The following is a 19,294-nucleotide window of genomic DNA, read 5'->3' as shown; positions in this document are numbered from 1 at the left end:
ACAGGCCATTTATTATTCAAAATGACTCATTAGGTAAAATGCTGCTGGCTCATCTCTGAAGATAACTGCAATATTACTGTATTCCTTATATTTTCAGTGTGGTATTGGACATTGTGCATCTTCTTAAAACCAAAACCCATAAATAGCTTCATTTTATGTCATTTTAAGTTAATGGCCAATGGTGCCATTTTCAGGTTCTGATAAATATATTGAGGCCTTTTACCAGTTTGAACAGTAAACGTGGCTCTCAGATAATTAGATGTTGAACTTGAGTCAATGGATGAGATAGAAAGTCTATCAGTCTTACATTGAGGCCAGTACCAAAGTGATTTCTCTGTTCAGCTTGTGAAACAGTAGATATAGTGAATGTTTTCAGTTGATAGGTGTTCTCTGGTTAGCTCCACAAGATTGTACCTCAGGGCTACGTAACGTGGTCTGCTTTAGCCTTGCTAATTGATTGTTGTCTCACCATGTTAGCCTTGAGGCGGTCTGGTGTCGAGTGATCACAGATTCAGCCATTTCTGTTCAACCCCCTATCCCAAACTCTTTGTTAACTTTCTGCTCCCCCACCAAAACGTTTTACCTCCAAAGATAGCTACCTCAGCCTGACGAGAACTTCAGAGCTATCAAGGTAACCATTTTGCCTGTCGTGCTGCTGGTCAAGCATACCTACCTCAACCAAAAGGGTACTTCTGTGCCCCCTTTCCTTTTCTTTTTGGGTGCCAAATGCCAGTCCTGTGCCAGCTGCCACTCCTTGTGTTCAGAGGGTGGTACACTCTTTCTATTCCTTCCTGTCAAGAAAAGCAGGAGGCCTTGGATTGTGATTGAATGTCACTAGGCCCCTCTTCTACCCAGAATAACTGGTTGGATCTGTGGGTTTGCCAGTTCACATATGTTGTTTGACATTATATGATTCCTGATCGCCTATTCTCTGCAAGAATCGCCTGCCAGCATCCAACCCCACAATTGGGACTCAACACCTTGTCCAAATCCTGAACGTCTGCCTTAATTTAAAGCGGTTCATTCAGAGTTGGGTCACTTCAGCTACTGACATGCAGTATGGAAGCACATGGCTATGCTTCAAGTACATATTCTACCTCAGACTCATCAGCTTCACAAATGGGTGATGGAGAGACCACCATCATTGATGATGTCAAATCAAGCTGTCTCGGAGCCCAGCTGTGGACCACTACAAGAACAACAGACATGTCTCCTCAGTCAAACAGGAAAAGCGAGATGAATGTCTCTTTATTAAGGCATCACCTGCTGCTGCCAAACACCATCTCGTCTTGCTGGAGGAAGACATGACTCAGAAACGTGGAACAGGAAACAAAGCCTGACCGAAAGTGAGCGATAAATATGAACGCACAGCATTTTTTCAACTTTGTACATTGCATGAAAGTATGGACATTAAGGAATATAAAGCCCGAGTTTCACCATTCTGTTATGGATGAATTTGCTGACTTTTTTGCCCTTTCCTGCAGAATTCCAAAATGTAATTACAAATGTATATTGTTGCTGGAAGCTTTCTGTCACCAACTAAAAGTGATTGGTTTGCAGTGCCTCAAATACCTCTGTTGTCATGGGAACCTTCTGTTCAGCAGACCATGGTTCACTTTTTTGAGTGACTAATTTGTTTTGTATTTTGTCTTCATGTCTATTCATATTCAATTCTTACCTCACACTTACAGCCCAAATGACACTAGCTTTTACCGTAGATCGCTGTTTCAACAAAACTTTCCAAATATTCTATGAAAACCAAGTCGAACGATATCCAAAGATGTATGATTGTTACGGTTTTCAGTCTTTCCTCGATTAACCTTTTCGTAAAAAAGTTGTTTTCAGGTGGGTTCCTGTTTTAAGGGGCTGCCATTAGCCAATGACGAGACAAACTAAGAAACACAAGCAGCTTACATAAACAGCTTACATAAACCAAAAAAACTTATTACAAAGATAATTCAAGAAACCACCTGTAACACTGTAAAATGTTCACAGGTTGTTTTCCATGTATCTGGCAGACCACTTGAGGCATGGAATTCCACATATTTTCAGTTTCCAAAAATGGGATATTTTCATATATTGTTACAAGGATGGAGTTGAAATGGCCAAATAACTGTCCTTTGAATTACATAAATACTATGACCAATACTATGACCATATTCTAAAATGTTCAATAATTTCTGTTCCATTTATTATCGACCTAGCCACATGAAAATCTGTGTTGTGATAGAGCACCGCCTTTCCCCTTGTTGTAACTACTGACTAAAATCCCAGTCAATTTGCTGGAGATACTTGAGAAAGTCTCCATCAATCACAAGAGGATTCCATTTAGGTACATTTGTTTTCAGATCCTCCAAATGAATTGTGTTGTAACTGTTTGAATGGCTGTGAAAAACTTAGTCTCACTACAAGTTTATGTCTCTGTTTTGTGTGGAGGTCCGTCTTTCATTGCCAGTTTCTGAATCTAATATTCTGTGCAGAATTGGATTAGCTACCGCCGCATACCCTAAAAAAGTCACATAGTGCCACTGTCCTCAAAGTTTTAGATCAACTGTTTACTCCAGGTATCACTGATACCTTCCTTTTTATGATTTTTTTACTGTGAATACCTTATCTACCATTTTTGTTTATTGGAGTATGCTAAGTGTGATACCAAAAGGAAAAACTTAAAAACAATATGGTCAATATTTTATTATTTGAATAACAAGACCCAATATTTCTTTGAACAAAACAAAAAAATTATGAAAAAATATATGCTTTTCTTTTTATAGAACTTTTCTTATTCTTTCATTTTATAAATGTTCCCTCTCAAGGCTGTCCTGCTGTGTATGGGAAATCTTGCCAAAATGAAGACGTTCCTTTTTAAAATGTTATTATTGTTATTAATATTATAATTATTGCCATTTTTGGATTCACTCCTTTCGTTTTGATTTCATATTGGTTGGCTCATTTTATTTCTGTTTTATTTGTAGTTGAAGGATGTGAACATGTTTGCTAGAAATGTGAGAATTCTAAATAGAACGGTGTGTTGTCAGAAAAAGGTTGTGTAAAAAACTGTATTTTGACATTGAAGGAACGATACCTCAAACTGTCTTGTATTCTCCAAATGGATATTTCCTCTCTTAACTCCTTTAGCAGCAGCTCAGCCACAACCATGTTAAGTTCATTTGCAAAGATGGACACTTGCCATACTAAAGTAAGCCATATAGGAGTTTTCCTAAGCCATAATTTACTCTACTGTCGTGTATTACAGTCCATACTTTGATATCAGGTTACTGAATTGTAACCTATCAACTGAGTACAGTAGTTCTTGATGCCAGACGCACAACCTACCTGTTGCTAAACATCTACACATAACAGAAAACAGCTGAAACGTAGAGAAGTAGTGAATTAATTCTAGAACCGATGACAAAAGAAATGCTTTAATGTTCATACTTTTTTTTTCTCTCAAAAAATATGTTTGTGTGTTTCATAGGAACCCCCACAAAGCTTTAAACTGCGTTTAAACTAGTTACAGACCAGATGAAAGAGAGGAAGACGTGTATGTGTACCATTATAGCATAACTAGAGACGCAACATTTTTTTTTTACTGTACAAATGGATGGTTGTTTGGTTATTAATTGAATTGAACTAACGCAGAGTAAGATCACATTGTGGTTGTTTTTTGTCCCTGACCTTTGAACCATAGGTCTCTGGTTGATATGACTGTTTGAATATGTCAGCTGTTTCTTTAAGTTTCTCCGTCTTTCAACTGAAATGACACCTGTACGCCAAATACAACTAAGATCATTATGTAGACATCAGTCTTCCTGGAGAGTTCATTTATAATGCTGCTGATACCCTTAAAATGAATGAAAGTTGAAATGTATTAAAACGATTCAAATGTTTATAGCTTCCAAGCACTTTATTGTTGATTCAAATATGTTAATTGTAGACTTTTATCAAAAAGCTATACGCCAGACCTGAACCAGCTCAAATTTGAATATTACAATGAAATGGTTCATGTTAAAACTGATTTAATTTAAAATAAGTGTTGCCTGGTTTCAACCAGTCAACCCTGTAGAGACGCCTAGTTTAAAGTTGATAGGCCACTGTGGAGTGGATTTAAAGTGGTTTAAATGGACACATAAAGTCTTATTTTTGATTTGTCAATAACTCAGACATATTTTGACCAATCCCATTGCTTTCTCAAACTAAGTTAAGAAATGTACCATGGGCCTACATTACAAAGGTGGTGTCTTTTGGTTCTATGGTTCATGAAAATAAGATTTTGAAGTATTGTTAGCAGCATCTACTGGTCTATTGTGGCCATCTTTGAATGAATCAATGTTATCTTCTCAAACACTTTAGGGACTATTATGATGAGTCCAAAGACCAAATCTGGAGTGAATCTACGTTTAGCCCATGAGAAGAAGATTTTTATGCGTCCGCATGCACCATCGTGAGCATGTTGATTTTGTCCACACACACCAGATGCGATCAGGACATGCAGGTCGAAATATCAAAACGAACTCTGAACCAACTATATTAATTTGGAGACAGGTTGAAAAGCATTAAACATTTATGGCAATTTAGCTAGCAAGCTAGCTTGCTGCTGCTAGCTAATTTGTCCTGGGATATAAACATTGGGTTGTTATTTTACCTGAAATGCACAAGGTCCTCTGCTCCGACAAGTAATCCACAGAGAAAAGGGTAAACCGAGTTAGTTTCTAGTAATCGCTCCTCATTCAGGCATCTTCTTCTTTGGACTTTATATGGCGGTTGGCTACCAACTATAAGGTGCAATAACACTACCGACTGGAGTGTGAACCTCAGTTCATCTTTCAATCACCCACGTGGGTGTATGCCCCTTAAAGCCAATGAGGAGATGGGAGAGATGGGTGAGGCGGGATTTGCTGCGCGGTAAGTGTCACAAATAGAACCAAGTTCTATTTAAGCATCTGGCTACGCAGACGCTCATTGACGCGCGCGAGCAGTCTGGGTGCAATGATTGAATAACATGTATGTGTACATTTATTTTGCAATGCTCAGGCACGTCGCGACGTGAGCGGCGTGGTCAGCAAATCAGCATTACATAGTCAAAAAAGTTTATTGTTAATAGTTTCCTTATTATTTAGGATATCAATGCCAAACGTAACATGGTTCATCATGTTAATGTCTTTGATGACCCTAAAATGTTTTGACTTGCTAGGCCATTGTGAAGTGAATTTACAAAGGATTTTAATGGACAAGTAAAATCTGATTTCCTGATTTCCTATCAATACCTCAGCAATATTTTTGACCAATCCCTTAGCTTTCTCAAACAAATTTAAGACGTACCATGGGCCTACATTCGGTGTCATTTGGTCCTATGGTTACTTATGACCAGTAGTCTCTGTGTGCCAAATTGGAAAAATAGTTTCCAATTTATGCTTGAGTTATTTGATAATCTAAGAATAACAATAGGTTTCACAGCTTTGCTGTAAACACCTAATTATATGTACTGCACTTGAAAACTATCAGATGCTGCTACAGTGTAGAGTGTACCAGCCTACTCAGCTCTGGCATAAAGTAGATGTGTGTTTATGTATGGCCTGCTGTCCCTACACTCTTCCCAGGGAGTCCAGGCTACTGCCAGCCCCAACTAACACCTGCTGAGAACCCGATTAGGCCTGATGCCAGGTAGAGGAGAGAGAAGCTCTGGCCAAGGTGAACGTTGAGTCAGCATTTAGCAATTAGATTTACCAAGGGACTGAAGAAAGTTTTTTTAATGTCATTGACAAATCAGATGGGTTAAAATACTTGTTTAAAAGTGTTTTTCTTCTGTTGGTTTGCAGTTTAATGTCTCTGTAGACTCAGCAAGGGGAGAGAGAGCATTTCTTCAAAAGTGTTTTGGGGTTTGTATAAGGCCTTAGAAAATCATGAAATGGATAGAGCTCATTTTGTGGTGGCAAGTAGCCTAGTGGTTAGAGCGTTGGACCAGTAACCGAAAGGTTGCTAGATCGAATCCCCGAGCTGACTAGGTAAAAATGTGTCTTTCTTCCCCTGAACAAGGCAAGTTAACCCACTGTTCCTAGGCCGTCATTGTAAATAAGAGTCTGTTCTTAACAGACTTGCCCAAGATAAATACATTTAAAAATCTGATAGTGCTGTGTGTTGAAGAAATCTGCTTAACCTGCAAAAAAATTGTCATTTAACTATATACTATACTGTACAGGGGACAAATGCCATTTAATGCCCTTAAGTCATATATGACCAGGTGATCCCAACATGTATAGTGTCATCTCCACCGTTGCAAAATCAGTCTAGAAAAGTCCAGCCCTGTGTATGGTAGTATTCAGTGCTAATGTGATGCAGACAACAGTTTGAGCAAACTGCCTCCAACAACCTGCTTTATCAGAAATATTTGAAAAATTTTCAAGATAATTAGCAGTCTTAATGTTGACATCTGCAAGCTGGAAAATGTCTCCATGGGGAAATAGATAGATAGATAGATAGATAGATAGATAGATGTTTTACTCCCCGTACCTGCTTCGTCTCTCCAGCATCAAGTACTTGTGACAGAGGCTTCTGCATTCTGTCACATGGAGGACGCTGGAGAGAGGAAGCAGGTACGGGGAGTAAAACATCTAATAAAGAAGAGACATGGAACGAGACAGGAACCGCATCAGCAAACTAATAATACAGACAAAAAAGTATTAATGCAGAAGCGGGGCACAGAGCTGGGGAACTGACAAATAAATATAGGGGAGGTAATAACAGGTGATGAGTGAGTACAGGTTAGTCCAATATCACTGATGCGCGTGACGAGGGAAGGCAGGCGTGCATAATGGATGATAGGGGTGCCTGATGCGGGGGAGAGAGCGGGAGCAGATGTGACAGATAGATAAGATAGATAGATAAGATAGATAGATAGATAGATAGATAGATAGATAGATTTGACCATCATCTGTAATGCTTATGATCGTTTCATCAGGTCTCAGACAAAGATTGAATTAGCGGCATGTTCTCACCTGTGTGTGTAATTGACAGGATATAACTTTGCTCAGAGAATAATGACCATCCACAGTGTCAAATCAAATCAAATCAAATCTTATTTGTCACATACACATGGTTAGCAGATGTTAATGCGAGTGTAGCGAAATGCTTGTGCTTCTAGTTCCGACAATGCAGTAATAACAAGTAATCTAACTAACAATTCCAAAACTACTGTCTTGTACACAGTGTAAGGGGATAAAGAATATGTACATAAGGATATATGAATGAGTGATGGTACAGAGCAGCATAGGCAAGATACAGTAGATGGTATCGAGTACAGTATGTACAAATGAGATGAGTATGTAAACAAAGTGGCATAGTATAGTATAAAGTGGCTAGTGATACATGTATTACATAAGGATACCGTCGATGATATAGAGTACAGTATATACGTATGCATATGAGATGAATAATGTAGGGTAAGTAACATTTATATAAGGTAGCATTGTTTAAAGTGGCTAGTGATATATTTACATCATTTCCCATCAATTCCCATTATTAAAGTGGCTGGAGTTGAGTCAGTGTCAGTGTGTTGGCAGCAGCCACTCAGTGTTAGTGGTGGCTGTTTAACAGTCTGATGGCCTTGAGATAGAAGCTGTTTTTCAGTCTCTCGGTCCCAGCTTTGATGCACCTGTACTGACCTCGCCTTCTGGATGATAGCGGGGTGAACAGGCAGTGGCTCGGGTGGTTGATGTCCTTGATGATCTTTATGGCCTTCCTGTGACATCGGGTGGTGTAGGTGTCCTGGAGGGCAGGTAGTTTGCCCCCGGTGATGCGTTGTGCAGACCTCACTACCCTCTGGAGAGCCTTACGGTTGAGGGCGGTGCAGTTGCCATACCAGGCGGTGATACAGCCCGCCAGGATGCTCTCGATTGTGCATCTGTAGAAGTTTGTGAGTGCTTTTGGTGACAAGCCGAATTTCTTCAGCCTCCTGAGGTTGAAGAGGCGCTGCTGCGCCTTCTTCACGATGCTGTCTGTGTGAGTGGACCAATTCAGTTTGTCTGTGATGTGTATGCCGAGGAACTTAAAACTTGCTACCCTCTCCACTACTGTTCCATCGATGTGGATAGGGGGGTGTTCCCTCTGCTGTTTCCTGAAGTCCACAATCATCTCCTTAGTTTTGTTGACGTTGAGTGTGAGGTTATTTTCCTGACACCACACTCCGAGGGCCCTCACCTCCTCCCTGTAGGCCGTCTCATCGTTGTTGGTAATCAAGCCTACCACTGTTGTGTCGTCCGCAAACTTGATGATTGAGTTGGAGGCGTGCGTGGCCACGCAGTCGTGGGTGAACAGGGAGTACAGGAGAGGGCTCAGAACGCACCCTTGTGGGGCCCCAGTGTTGAGGATCAGCGGGGAGGAGATGTTGTTGCCTACCCTCACCACCTGGGGGCGGCCCGTCAGGAAGTCCAGTACCCAGTTGCACAGGGCGGGGTCGAGACCCAGGGTCTCGAGCTTGATGACGAGCTTGGAGGGTACTATGGTGTTGAATGCCGAGCTGTAGTCGATGAACAGCATTCTCACATAGGTATTCCTCTTGTCCAGATGGGTTAGGGCAGTGTGCAGTGTGGTTGAGATTGCATCGTCTGTGGACCTATTTGGGCGGTAAGCAAATTGGAGTGGGTCTAGGGTGTCAGGTAGGGTGGAGGTGATATGGTCCTTGACTAGTCTCTCAAAGCACTTCATGATGACGGATGTGAGTGCTACGGGGCGGTAGTCGTTTAGCTCAGTTACCTTAGCTTTCTTGGGAACAGGAACAATGTTGGCCCTCTTGAAGCATGTGGGAACAGCAGACTGGTATAGGGATTGATTGAATATGTCCGTAAACACACCGGCCAGCTGGTCTGCGCATGCTCTGAGGGCGCGGCTGGGGATGCCGTCTGGGCCTGCAGCCTTGCGAGGGTTAACACGTTTAAATGTCTTACTCACCTCTTACTCACCTCGGCTGCAGTGAAGGAGAGACCGCATGTTTTCGTTGCAGGCCGTGTCAGTGGCACTGTATTGTCCTCAAAGCGGGCAAAAAAGTTATTTAGTCTGCCTGGGAGCAAGACATCCTGGTCCGTGACTGGGCTGGATTTCTTCCTGTAGTCCGTGATTGACTGTAGACCCTGCCACATGCCTCTTGTGTCTGAGCCGTTGAATTGAGATTCTACTTTGTCTCTGTACTGGCGCTTAGCTTGTTTGATAGCCTTGCGGAGGGAATAGCTGCACTGTTTGTATTCGGTCATGTTACCAGACACCTTGCCCTGATTAAAAGCAGTGGTTCGCGCTTTCAGTTTCACACGAATGCTGCCATCAATCCACGGTTTCTGGTTAGGGAATGTTTTAATCGTTGCTATGGGAACGACATCTTCAACGCAAGTTCTAATGAACTCGCACACCGAATCAGCGTATTCGTCAATGTTGTTATCTGACGCAATACGAAACATCTCCCAGTCCACGTGATGGAAGCAGTCTTGGAGTGTGGAGTCAGTGTGTGAATCTTCATGTGTATTTATAGCCATTATGAATAATAGATATGATTATTAAAAAGGAGAGAGAAAAAGAGGAAGGGGTGAGCTTAGGTGACACAAAAGTGGCAGTCTTAATGAGACGTCACTGAGATATCAACGAGACCCATGAGAGGCATAAAGCTGTCTACACGCTCTTGATGTCCGGCTGAATCCCTCTCTCTTGTTCTCGGCAGTACTAAAGTTAATGAGATGCTCAGCACATTGCTTACCTCACAATCAGGAATAACATATTTATTTGAAGATGTCTCTCAGGAGATGTTCCTCCACACTGGGATTTCTTTCATTAAGTTTACTGTGGGTTTGAATCCTTTCATGACTTTCAGACAGTTAACTGAAAATGTCTACCTTTAACATGGTTAGTGTTCCTGCTGGACTACCGTATTTGAGTACCACATTTTTGTGGTTGCAGTTTCATAATGCTATTCCTGTCATGAGGGTAATAAAGATAATTTCCTGCAATTCTACACGTCTGCCATGGGTCTTGGAGAAAATGTTGCAGTTTTAAAGCTAATTTCCTGCTATTGTTTCCATTTTGCAATGAGGCTGAGAGAGAATTTTGTAGTTTTAAAGCTAATTTCCTGCCATTCTACACATTTTGCTATCATATGCTATCTGGGGGGTTGGGGGGTGCCTGTCGGTCGGGGGCCCCAGGGCCCGTTTCGTAATCTGGCCCTGAACATACATGACTGAGAGACAGATACCCATGGACCTAACTTAATATTTGTATACCACATGCAGCGATGTGACTATTGGAAAGAAAAAGGGGGAAAGATATGAGAACATTCCTCTCCATGTCTCCTTTCCTTTCTGAAATGATGTGAACGAACTGGATAGGTGAAAGTTAACTCCTGGTAGTCATCATTTGTCTGTTCTTTCATGTCAATGCAGTAAGGAAAGGAGATGAGGAGCCATGTTAGAGTGAGATGCACCCACTTTCTCTTTGGAGTTTATTTTGTTGTTTTGTCTGGTATTGAAATCCTGCTGGTGATAAAATGCAGAGTCTCATTTTGGATTACAGGCCATTTACCATTTCAATCATCCTCCAATGAGCTCAATGTCATAACAGGTTAATGGCCAGTCTGGCTATTAGCACTATTAGCCCAGCATGGCACTTCATATCCTCATCTCCCATGGACACAACTGGGGACAGTTTTTTAGTATGTGTAATTCATTAAACATTAGGAACACCTGCTTTCCATGATATAGTCTGACCAGGTGAATCCAAGATGGCGTAGCAGTAGGACGTGTTGTCGTGTTCCTTGTATATATCGTTTGTTTTCGTTTCGGTTTTTTTCTCCACATATCTTTAAAACTTTTTGCTGAACCTCAACTTATTCTAAATACTCTCCTGCAACCCGCCTCACCCAACGTAGCTTTTTTCCTAAAGTATTTATATTTACTTCGGATCTGGAACCCCTCAACTGAAGCTAGCCAACTAGCCAACTAACTACCAGCTTCAGCAAAACATTGCTAGCGGTCTTCAGCTAACCGGTCAGCTAACCGGTCATCAGCTAACCTTTAGCTCGGAAAGCTCTCGCCAGTTCGAACAACGCGACTCTAACCAGAGCATAACGGACCTATCTATTATTTTATTTTATTTTTCACCCCCGGATTCCCATCGCAAACGGAACATTTTGAGCTCCTGGGCTACAATATCCAGACCCACGACCGGTCCATTGATGTCACCGCATGAAGAGGAATAAACAGACTCCCCCCATCGCGACGTCCCCAAAGGCTAACTCTCTAGCCCTTGCTATCTCCTTGCTTGCAAATTCGGCCTGCTAACTGCTAGCTTGTTTAGCCCGGTCCGCTAACTGCTACCGTGTTTAGCACCGTCTACTAACTGTTAGCTTGTTAGCACAGGCCTGCTAACCATCTGAATCGCCGCGTCCCAAACACTCACTAATCCCATATTTACTTTCTATCCCTTTTCGATTTTTAATTTGTTTATACCTTCCGGTAACCTGCCTCACCCAATGTGATACGGAACCGCTATTATCTTTACATTTTTAGAACACACTCAAGAACCTTCAGAAGCTAACCAGCTAACTGGCTACAAGCTATTTAGTCATTGTTAGTTTTCTAACCTGGATAACACTCGCCAGTCCAGCTTCCCTGCCCCATCCACCGCTGCCCCTTGGACACTGATCACTTGGCTACATAGCTGATGCAGGCTGGACTGTCCATTAATTCACGGTAATCCATTCTGCTTGTTTATGTTTTATCTGTCGGCCCCAGCCGCATTTAGGCTCTGTGTGTAGTTAATCCGACCCTCTCTGCCTAATCTATCGCCATTCTACCTGCTGTTGTTGTGCTAGCTGATTAGCTGTTGTTGTCTCACCTACTGTTTTAGCTAGCTCTCCCAATTCAACACCTGTGATTACTGTATGCCTTGCTGTATGTCTCTCTCAAATGTCAATATGCCTTGTATACTGTTGTGCAGGTTAGTTATCATTGTTTTAGTTTACAATGGAGCCCCTAGTTCCACTCTTTATACCCCTGATACCTCCTTTGTCCCACCCCCCACACATGCGGTGACCTCACCCATTACAACCAGCATGTCCAGAGATACAACCTCTCTCATCATCACCCAGTGCCTGGGCTTACCTCCGCTGTACCCGCACCCCACCATACCCCTGTTTGCGCATTATGCCCTGAATATATTCTACCATGCCCAGAAACCTGCTCCTCTTATTCTCTGTCCCCAACGCCCTAGGCGACCAGTTTTGATAGCCTTCAGCCGCACCCTCATACTACTCCTTCTCTGTTCCGCGGGTGATGTGGAGGTAAACCCAGGCCCTGCATGTCCCCAGGCACCCTCATTTGTTGACTTCTGTGATCGAAAAAGCCTTGGTTTCATGCATGTCAACATCAGAAGCCTCCTCCCTAAGTGTGTCTTACTCACTGCTCTAGCACACTCTGCTAACCCTGATGTCCTTGCCGTGTCTGAATCCTGGCTCAGGAAGGCCACCAAAAATTCTGAGATTTCCATACCCAACTATAACATCTTCCGTCAAGATAGAACTGCCAAAGGGGGAGGAGTTGCAGTCTACTGCAGAGATAGCCTGCAAAGTAATGTCATACTCTCCAGGTCCATACCCAAACAGTTCGAACTACTAATTTTGAAAATTACTCTCTCCAGAAATAAGTCTCTCACTGTTGCCGCCTGCTACCGACCCCCCTCAGCTCCCAGCTGTGCCCTGGACACCATTTGTGAATTGATCGCCCCCCATCTAGCTTCAGAGTTTGTTCTGTTAGGTGACCTAAACTGGGATATGCTTAACACCCCGGCAGTCCTACAATCTAAGCTAGATGCCCTCAATCTCACTCAAATCATCAAGGAACCCACCAGGTACAACCCTAACTCTGTAAACAAGGGCACCCTCATTGACGTCATCCTGACCAACTGGCCCTCCAAATACACCTCCGCTGTCTACAACCAGGATCTCAGCGATCACTGCCTCATTGCCTGTATCCGCTACGGAGCCGCAGTCAAACGACCACCCCTCATCACTGTCAAACGCTCCCTAAAACACTTCTGTGAGCAGGCCTTTCTAATCGACCTGGCCCGGGTATCCTGGAAGGACATTGACCTCATCCCGTCAGTTGAGGATGCCTGGTCTTTCTTTAAAAGTAACTTCCTCACCATTTTAGATAAGCATGCTCCGTTCAAAAAATGCAGAACTAAGAACAGATATAGCCCCTGGTTCACTCCAGACCTGACTGCCCTCGACCAGCACAAAAACATCCTGTGGCGGACTGCGCTAACATCGAATAGTCCCCGCGATATGCAACTGTTCAGGGAAGTCAGGAACCAATACACACAGTCAGTCAGGAAAGCTAAAGCCAACTTCTTCAGGCAGAAGTTTGCATCCTGTAGCTCCAACTCCAAAAAGTTCTGGGACACTGTGAAGTCCATGGAGAACAAGAGCACCTCCTCCCAGCTGCCCACTGCACTGAGACTAGGTAACATGGTCACCACCGATAAATCCATGATTATCGAAAACTTCAACAAGCATTTCTCAACGGCTGGCCATGCCTTCCGCCTGGCTACTCCAACCTCGGACAACAGCTCCCCCCCCCCCGCAGCTACTCGCCCAAGCCTCTCCAGGTTCTCCTTTACCCAAATCCAGATAGCAGATGTCCTGAAAGAGCTGCAAAACCTGGACCCGTACAAATCAGCTGGGCTGGACAATCTGGACCCTCTATTCCTGAAACTATCCGCCGCCATTGTCGCAACCCCTATTACCAGCCTGTTCAACCTCTCTTTCATATCGTCTGAGATCCCCAAGGATTGGAAAGCTGCCGCAGTCATCCCCCTCTTCAAAGGGGGCGACACCCTGGACCCAAACTGTTACAGACCTATATCCATCCTGCCCTGCCTATCTAAGGTCTTCGAAAGCCAAGTCAACAAACAGGTCACTGACCATCTTGAATCCCACCGTACCTTCTCCGCTGTGCAATCTGGTTTCCGAGCCGGTCACGGGTGTACCTCAGCCACGCTCAAGGTACTAAACGATATCATAACCGCCATCGATAAAAGACAGTACTGTGCAGCCGTCTTCATAGACCTTGCCAAGGCTTTCGACTCTGTCAATCACCGTATTCTTATCGGCAGACTCAGTAGCCTCGGTTTTTCGGATGACTGCCTTGCCTGGTTCACCAATTACTTTGCAGACAGAGTTCAGTGTGTCAAATCGGAGGGCATGCTGTCCGGTCCTCTGGCAGTCTCTATGGGGGTGCCACAGGGTTCAATTCTCGGGCCGACTCTTTTCTCTGTATATATCAATGATGTTTCTCATGCTGCGGGCGATTCCCTGATCCACCTCTACGCAGACGACACCATTCTATATACTTCCGGCCCGTCCTTGGACACTGTGCTATCTAACCTCCAAACGAGCTTCAATGCCATACAGCACTCCTTCCGTGGCCTCCAACTGCTCTTAAACGCTAGTAAAACCAAATGCATGCTTTTCAACCGTTCGCTGCCTGCACCCGCACGCCTGACCAGCATCACCACCCTGGATGGTTCCGACCTTGAATATGTGGACATCTATAAGTACCTAGGTGTCTGGCTAGACTCTAAACTCTCCTTCCAGACCCATATCAAACATCTCCAATCGAAAATCAAATCAAGAGTCGGCTTTCTATTCCGCAACAAAGCCTCCTTCACTCACGCCGCCAAACTTACCCTAGTAAAACTGACTATACTACCGATCCTCGACTTCGGCGACGTCATCTACAAAATTGCTTCCAACACTCTACTCAGCAAACTGGATGCAGTTTATCACAGTGCCATCCGTTTTGTCACTAAAGCACCTTATACCACCCACCACTGCGACTTGTATGCTCTAGTCGGCTGGCCCTCGCTACATATTCGTCGCCAGACCCACTGGCTCCAGGTCATCTACAAGTCCATGCTAGGTAAAGCTCCGCCTTATCTCAGCTCACTGGTTACGATGGCAACACCCATCCGTAGCACGCGCTCCAGCAGGTGTATCTCACTGATCATCCCTAAAGCCAACACCTCATTTGGCCGCCTTTCGTTCCAGTTCTCTGCTGCCTGTGACTGGAACGAATTGCAAAAATCGCTGAAGTTGGAGACTTTTATCTCCCTCACCAACTTCAAACATCTGCTATCCGAGCAGCTAACCGATCGCTGCAGCTGTACATAGTCTATTGGTAAATAGCCCACCCATTTTCACCTACCTCATCCCCATACTGTTTTTATTTATTTATTTTTATTTTTCTGCTCTTTTGCACACCAATCTCTACCTGTACATAACCATCTGATCATTTATCACTCCAGTGTTAATCTGCATAATTGTAATTATTTGTCTACCTTCTCATGCCTTTTGCACACAATGTATATATAGACTCCCCTTTTTTTCTACTGTGTTATTGACTTGTTAATAGTTTACTCCATGTGTAACTCTGCGTTGTCTGTTCACACTGCTATGCCTTATCTTGGCCAGGTCGCAGTTGCAAATGAGAACTTGTTCTCAACTAGCCTACCTGGTTAAATAAAGGTGAAATAAAAAAAATAAATAAAAAGATCAAAATGATCCTGCCATGCCCATGTTATACTGACGCTGTCAAATATGGTGTTACCAAAACTTCAAATCAAAATTCATTTTGTAGGTCGATAACCACCATCTGAAAACCATCAATCATGTTGTAGTGCAGTGGTGGGGTCTTTTGACATGACAACCATCTGTGGCAGGGAGAGGTGAGGGGAGTGGTTATTGAGGGGAGATGTTTTACAGCCCCCCTGGCTCCACCCCCAAGCCTTATATGGACCTCCTGCCCCAACGAGGCGAGGCTGTGGGTCATTAAGCCAGGGAGTGCTTGGTGATAAAGGAGGAGGCAACCTGCACAAAGGTGCAGAGAGCGGGAGAAGAGAGAGCGGGAGAAGAGAGAGCGGGAGAAGAGAGAGCGGGAGAAGAGAGAGCGGGAGAAGAGAGAGCGGGAGAAGAGATCGCGGGAGAAGAGATCGCAATATCTGTATGATTACCCGTTGTGACCTGGACTGTCTGATTGTGTACCAAACCGGATTGGCTGAGGACCCGAGTTTCAGGATTACCCCTGGAAAACGGAACGACAACGAGACCGGTTTGTGAACTGTGAAATAGTTGGTGAATTCCCCCCTTTTCCCCAGTGTACAAAAATCCCTTATAAACTCTCCATTTGCATTCTAGTGATGCTACTGGGCGTGCTTTGTTATTGAACTTGGTGACGTGGAAACACCACACCCTTGAGCCTGCTACACATCAATCATTTAAATATAGAGTATTATTGAAGAATATACTACATAAGACCTGACAGTCACAAACTGTTCCCGACACAACAACAAACAAAATCAAATCCAAGTTTTCTTAAGCCTGTCTCATGTCAGTGGAATCTTCCATCTAATTTTCCATGGGACTAGGAACAGGTATTTCTGGTAGTGTCTGTCACATGTTGGGTTGTGTGGGGAATACATATGTTTTCATCCATTTGTCCCTTGACCCCACAGAAATAGACTGTCATTTCAAATTCAACTTGGCATGCATTTGATCTCTGGCAGGTGTGACTCTTCCAGACAGGATCCACTGCAGCTTCTGGCCCAGGGAGGCCTCAGGGAATTGCGTTCAGTTTACCCCAGAGCATACAGTACTGAAGAAGACAGGACAGTACTGTATGAGTGCTTGAAGTTGCACAGCTATCTGTAGGCTCTTTGGCAACTGTTCCCATTTTTTATACTGAGTTCACGCTCTGGGTTTAAATGTGAATACTATGGTCATCAAACCTCATACTGAAAGTATGAGAACAGGAAGCTGTTTGTGTGTGTACTGTTTTACCAACTTTTGTGGCACAGCTTTTTTCTTACACAAGATAAGACATTTCTTGCTCTGTTGTAACAGACCTATGACAGACAGGGATGACAGAGCTATTCTGGAGGATCATCAGATGGTTAACCCAGGTTAATTATTAGTCATAGAGAGTGGAACAAAATGTGATGAGCAAATAGTTGTCATTTCACCTTTCTCATCCTCATTTTGAGAAAGACATGAAGATGTCCTCCTATCTGACTAGCAGAGAAGCAGGCATAATGAGCAAGCTCACTTTAGCTGCAGGTAAAAACACTTAAATATGTTCATGTATGTTCTGTTTGTGTAATGTGAAACATATCTTTATTGACTCTAAATCTGTGCTCCTGAAGGTTTGTTCTTGGCTCTGTGCCACTTGGGTGAGTTTCCATTCTTTCCCACACAGATTAAATCAACATGAGACATGTTTTATTCAAATTGTCACTCAATATTTATCAAGATGATGAAGTTGATTTAGTTCCATAATACTTTGCATTTCCAACAAACTGAGATCTAGGGGCTATATTCAATACGTATCTTGTAAGATTTAGGTCACTATTGGTCAATCGCACACAAGGTCCAACTGAAACTTGACCTCTGCTTTTAACCCATCCCCTCCTACAGGTTTTGGAGAGACTTGGCGCCAGTGGAGTTGTTATTGTGAAGGGTTAAGTGCCTTGATCAATGGCAGGCAAAGGCCTCAAGGATTTGATACCAGCAATAACCCTCCAGTTGTCAGATTTTTCCCGTCGGACCCAGGATTCAAACTGGCAACCCGCAGTTGCTGCTGCTCCTCTGACCACTAGACTACATGCTGGCCCCCTAGCGTGTCTAAAATGTTCATGTAATTTCTGAATGAGCCGACATGAATGCGGGAACGCTTCCTTCATTTCAATTGTGCTAAAGTGCGGATATTCCGCCATGCGGCTTGTATCCATGCCCTAATTGCTATCCCTCAACCTTTCAGACCAAACTGATGACAAATCCCCCGCCCTTTTGTCAGCAAAGCATGCGCATGATTAAACATTTCTGGCTTATGTAATCTGACTCCGGTACACCCTATGTAGGTGGTGGTAACAAGTATTTTTTTAAAGACAGTAAAGAGCTATTTGATCCTCCTTTCCTATTAGGAAGTTTACCTTTAGTTGACTTGACAGCGTGTATGGAACGTTTTGGGAGTCTGCTGTGACATGGTATTGATTTTAAATGTTTTGGTCTCATCTCTAGAGGGCCATTATGTTATACAGGCCTAACCATGGAAACAACCTGCAGATAACACACATTACAGTCCTGGATTGGAAGGACTTCTTCTTGGTGTGCCCCTATAGTTGTAATCGTGTTCCCAAACTTCCAACTTAATAATTACAAGCAATAATTGCATCTGTACAGCTGCACATTTCAATTTCACACACTGACTGTTGGCAGTGCTCTGGGAGGGGGGACCTGTTTCTTCTAACCAATCAGATGAGATTTAATAGACCAGCATACTCTACACTGGTTGGTTGGTGACAGCTCACATGCATCGGCCTTGTTGTCTGACGCAACCACCTGTCAAGGCGGAAATAAGGAAGAAAGTAATTTATGAATTAACATGGAGTGGGGGATTGCACAGGCCTTCTGAGAGATCTGGTGAAGGAGAAGATGGACAATAAAAAAAGAGACATGGAATATTTTTTTGAGTGAATATGGAATGGAGGATCACACAACTTTTGGAAGAGCTTCAGGAGGAAATGGAACATGACGAGAGTGAAGATGAATTAAAGGTGGTGGCAGGTGCAGTGTTGATTGCTGAGAAGAAGTTGAGTGTGGAGGGAAGTAGTAAGGGGAGGAAGGGGGGTGTCAAGTACAAAAACAAGGAAATGTGCTTCAGTAGTTCAGAGACGGAACTTGTTGAGAGTGAGGGTGAAGTACCTACGGCTTTCGAGCCTCATCCCAAGGATGATAAAGAGGATTTTGTTGGAGTGAGATTTGTAGAGAATGGATCCTTGCTGTTTGGTTGATCCATATGTGGTGTCAGGTTGGGTGGAGGCGAGGTTGGGGATTGTTGAGATGGTGAAGGTAACTCTGAGTGGACTCGTGATGATTTGTTGTGTTTCTTCCACCCAAAGGGAGAGGGCGCGGCAGATTATGAGATTAGGGACAAGAATTGTGACATGCTTTGCTCTATGGAGCAGGGCGCCGTTGAGAGGAGTGATAATGGGTGTGGCACTACAGTAGGCGTTAAGGAGGAGCAGTTGAAATTGACGATCCCGGTGTCTGATGCCCGTCGCTTGATGAGACGTAGATCTGGTGGGAAACTAAGAAGACATTATCTGTCATGCTGAGTTTTGATGCAGAATCATTACCAGATAAGGTCAAGGTAGGAAGTGTCAGTTATCCTGTTAGAGTTTATGTTCTGAGAATCTTAAAGTGTTTTAG

This window comes from Oncorhynchus mykiss, chromosome 2 (genome assembly GCF_057628025.1).
Source record: "Oncorhynchus mykiss isolate SJ-2025 chromosome 2, ASM5762802v1, whole genome shotgun sequence".
In the NCBI taxonomy this organism is placed as follows: domain Eukaryota; kingdom Metazoa; phylum Chordata; class Actinopteri; order Salmoniformes; family Salmonidae; genus Oncorhynchus; species Oncorhynchus mykiss.
Note: the sequence above shows the minus strand (reverse complement) of the source record.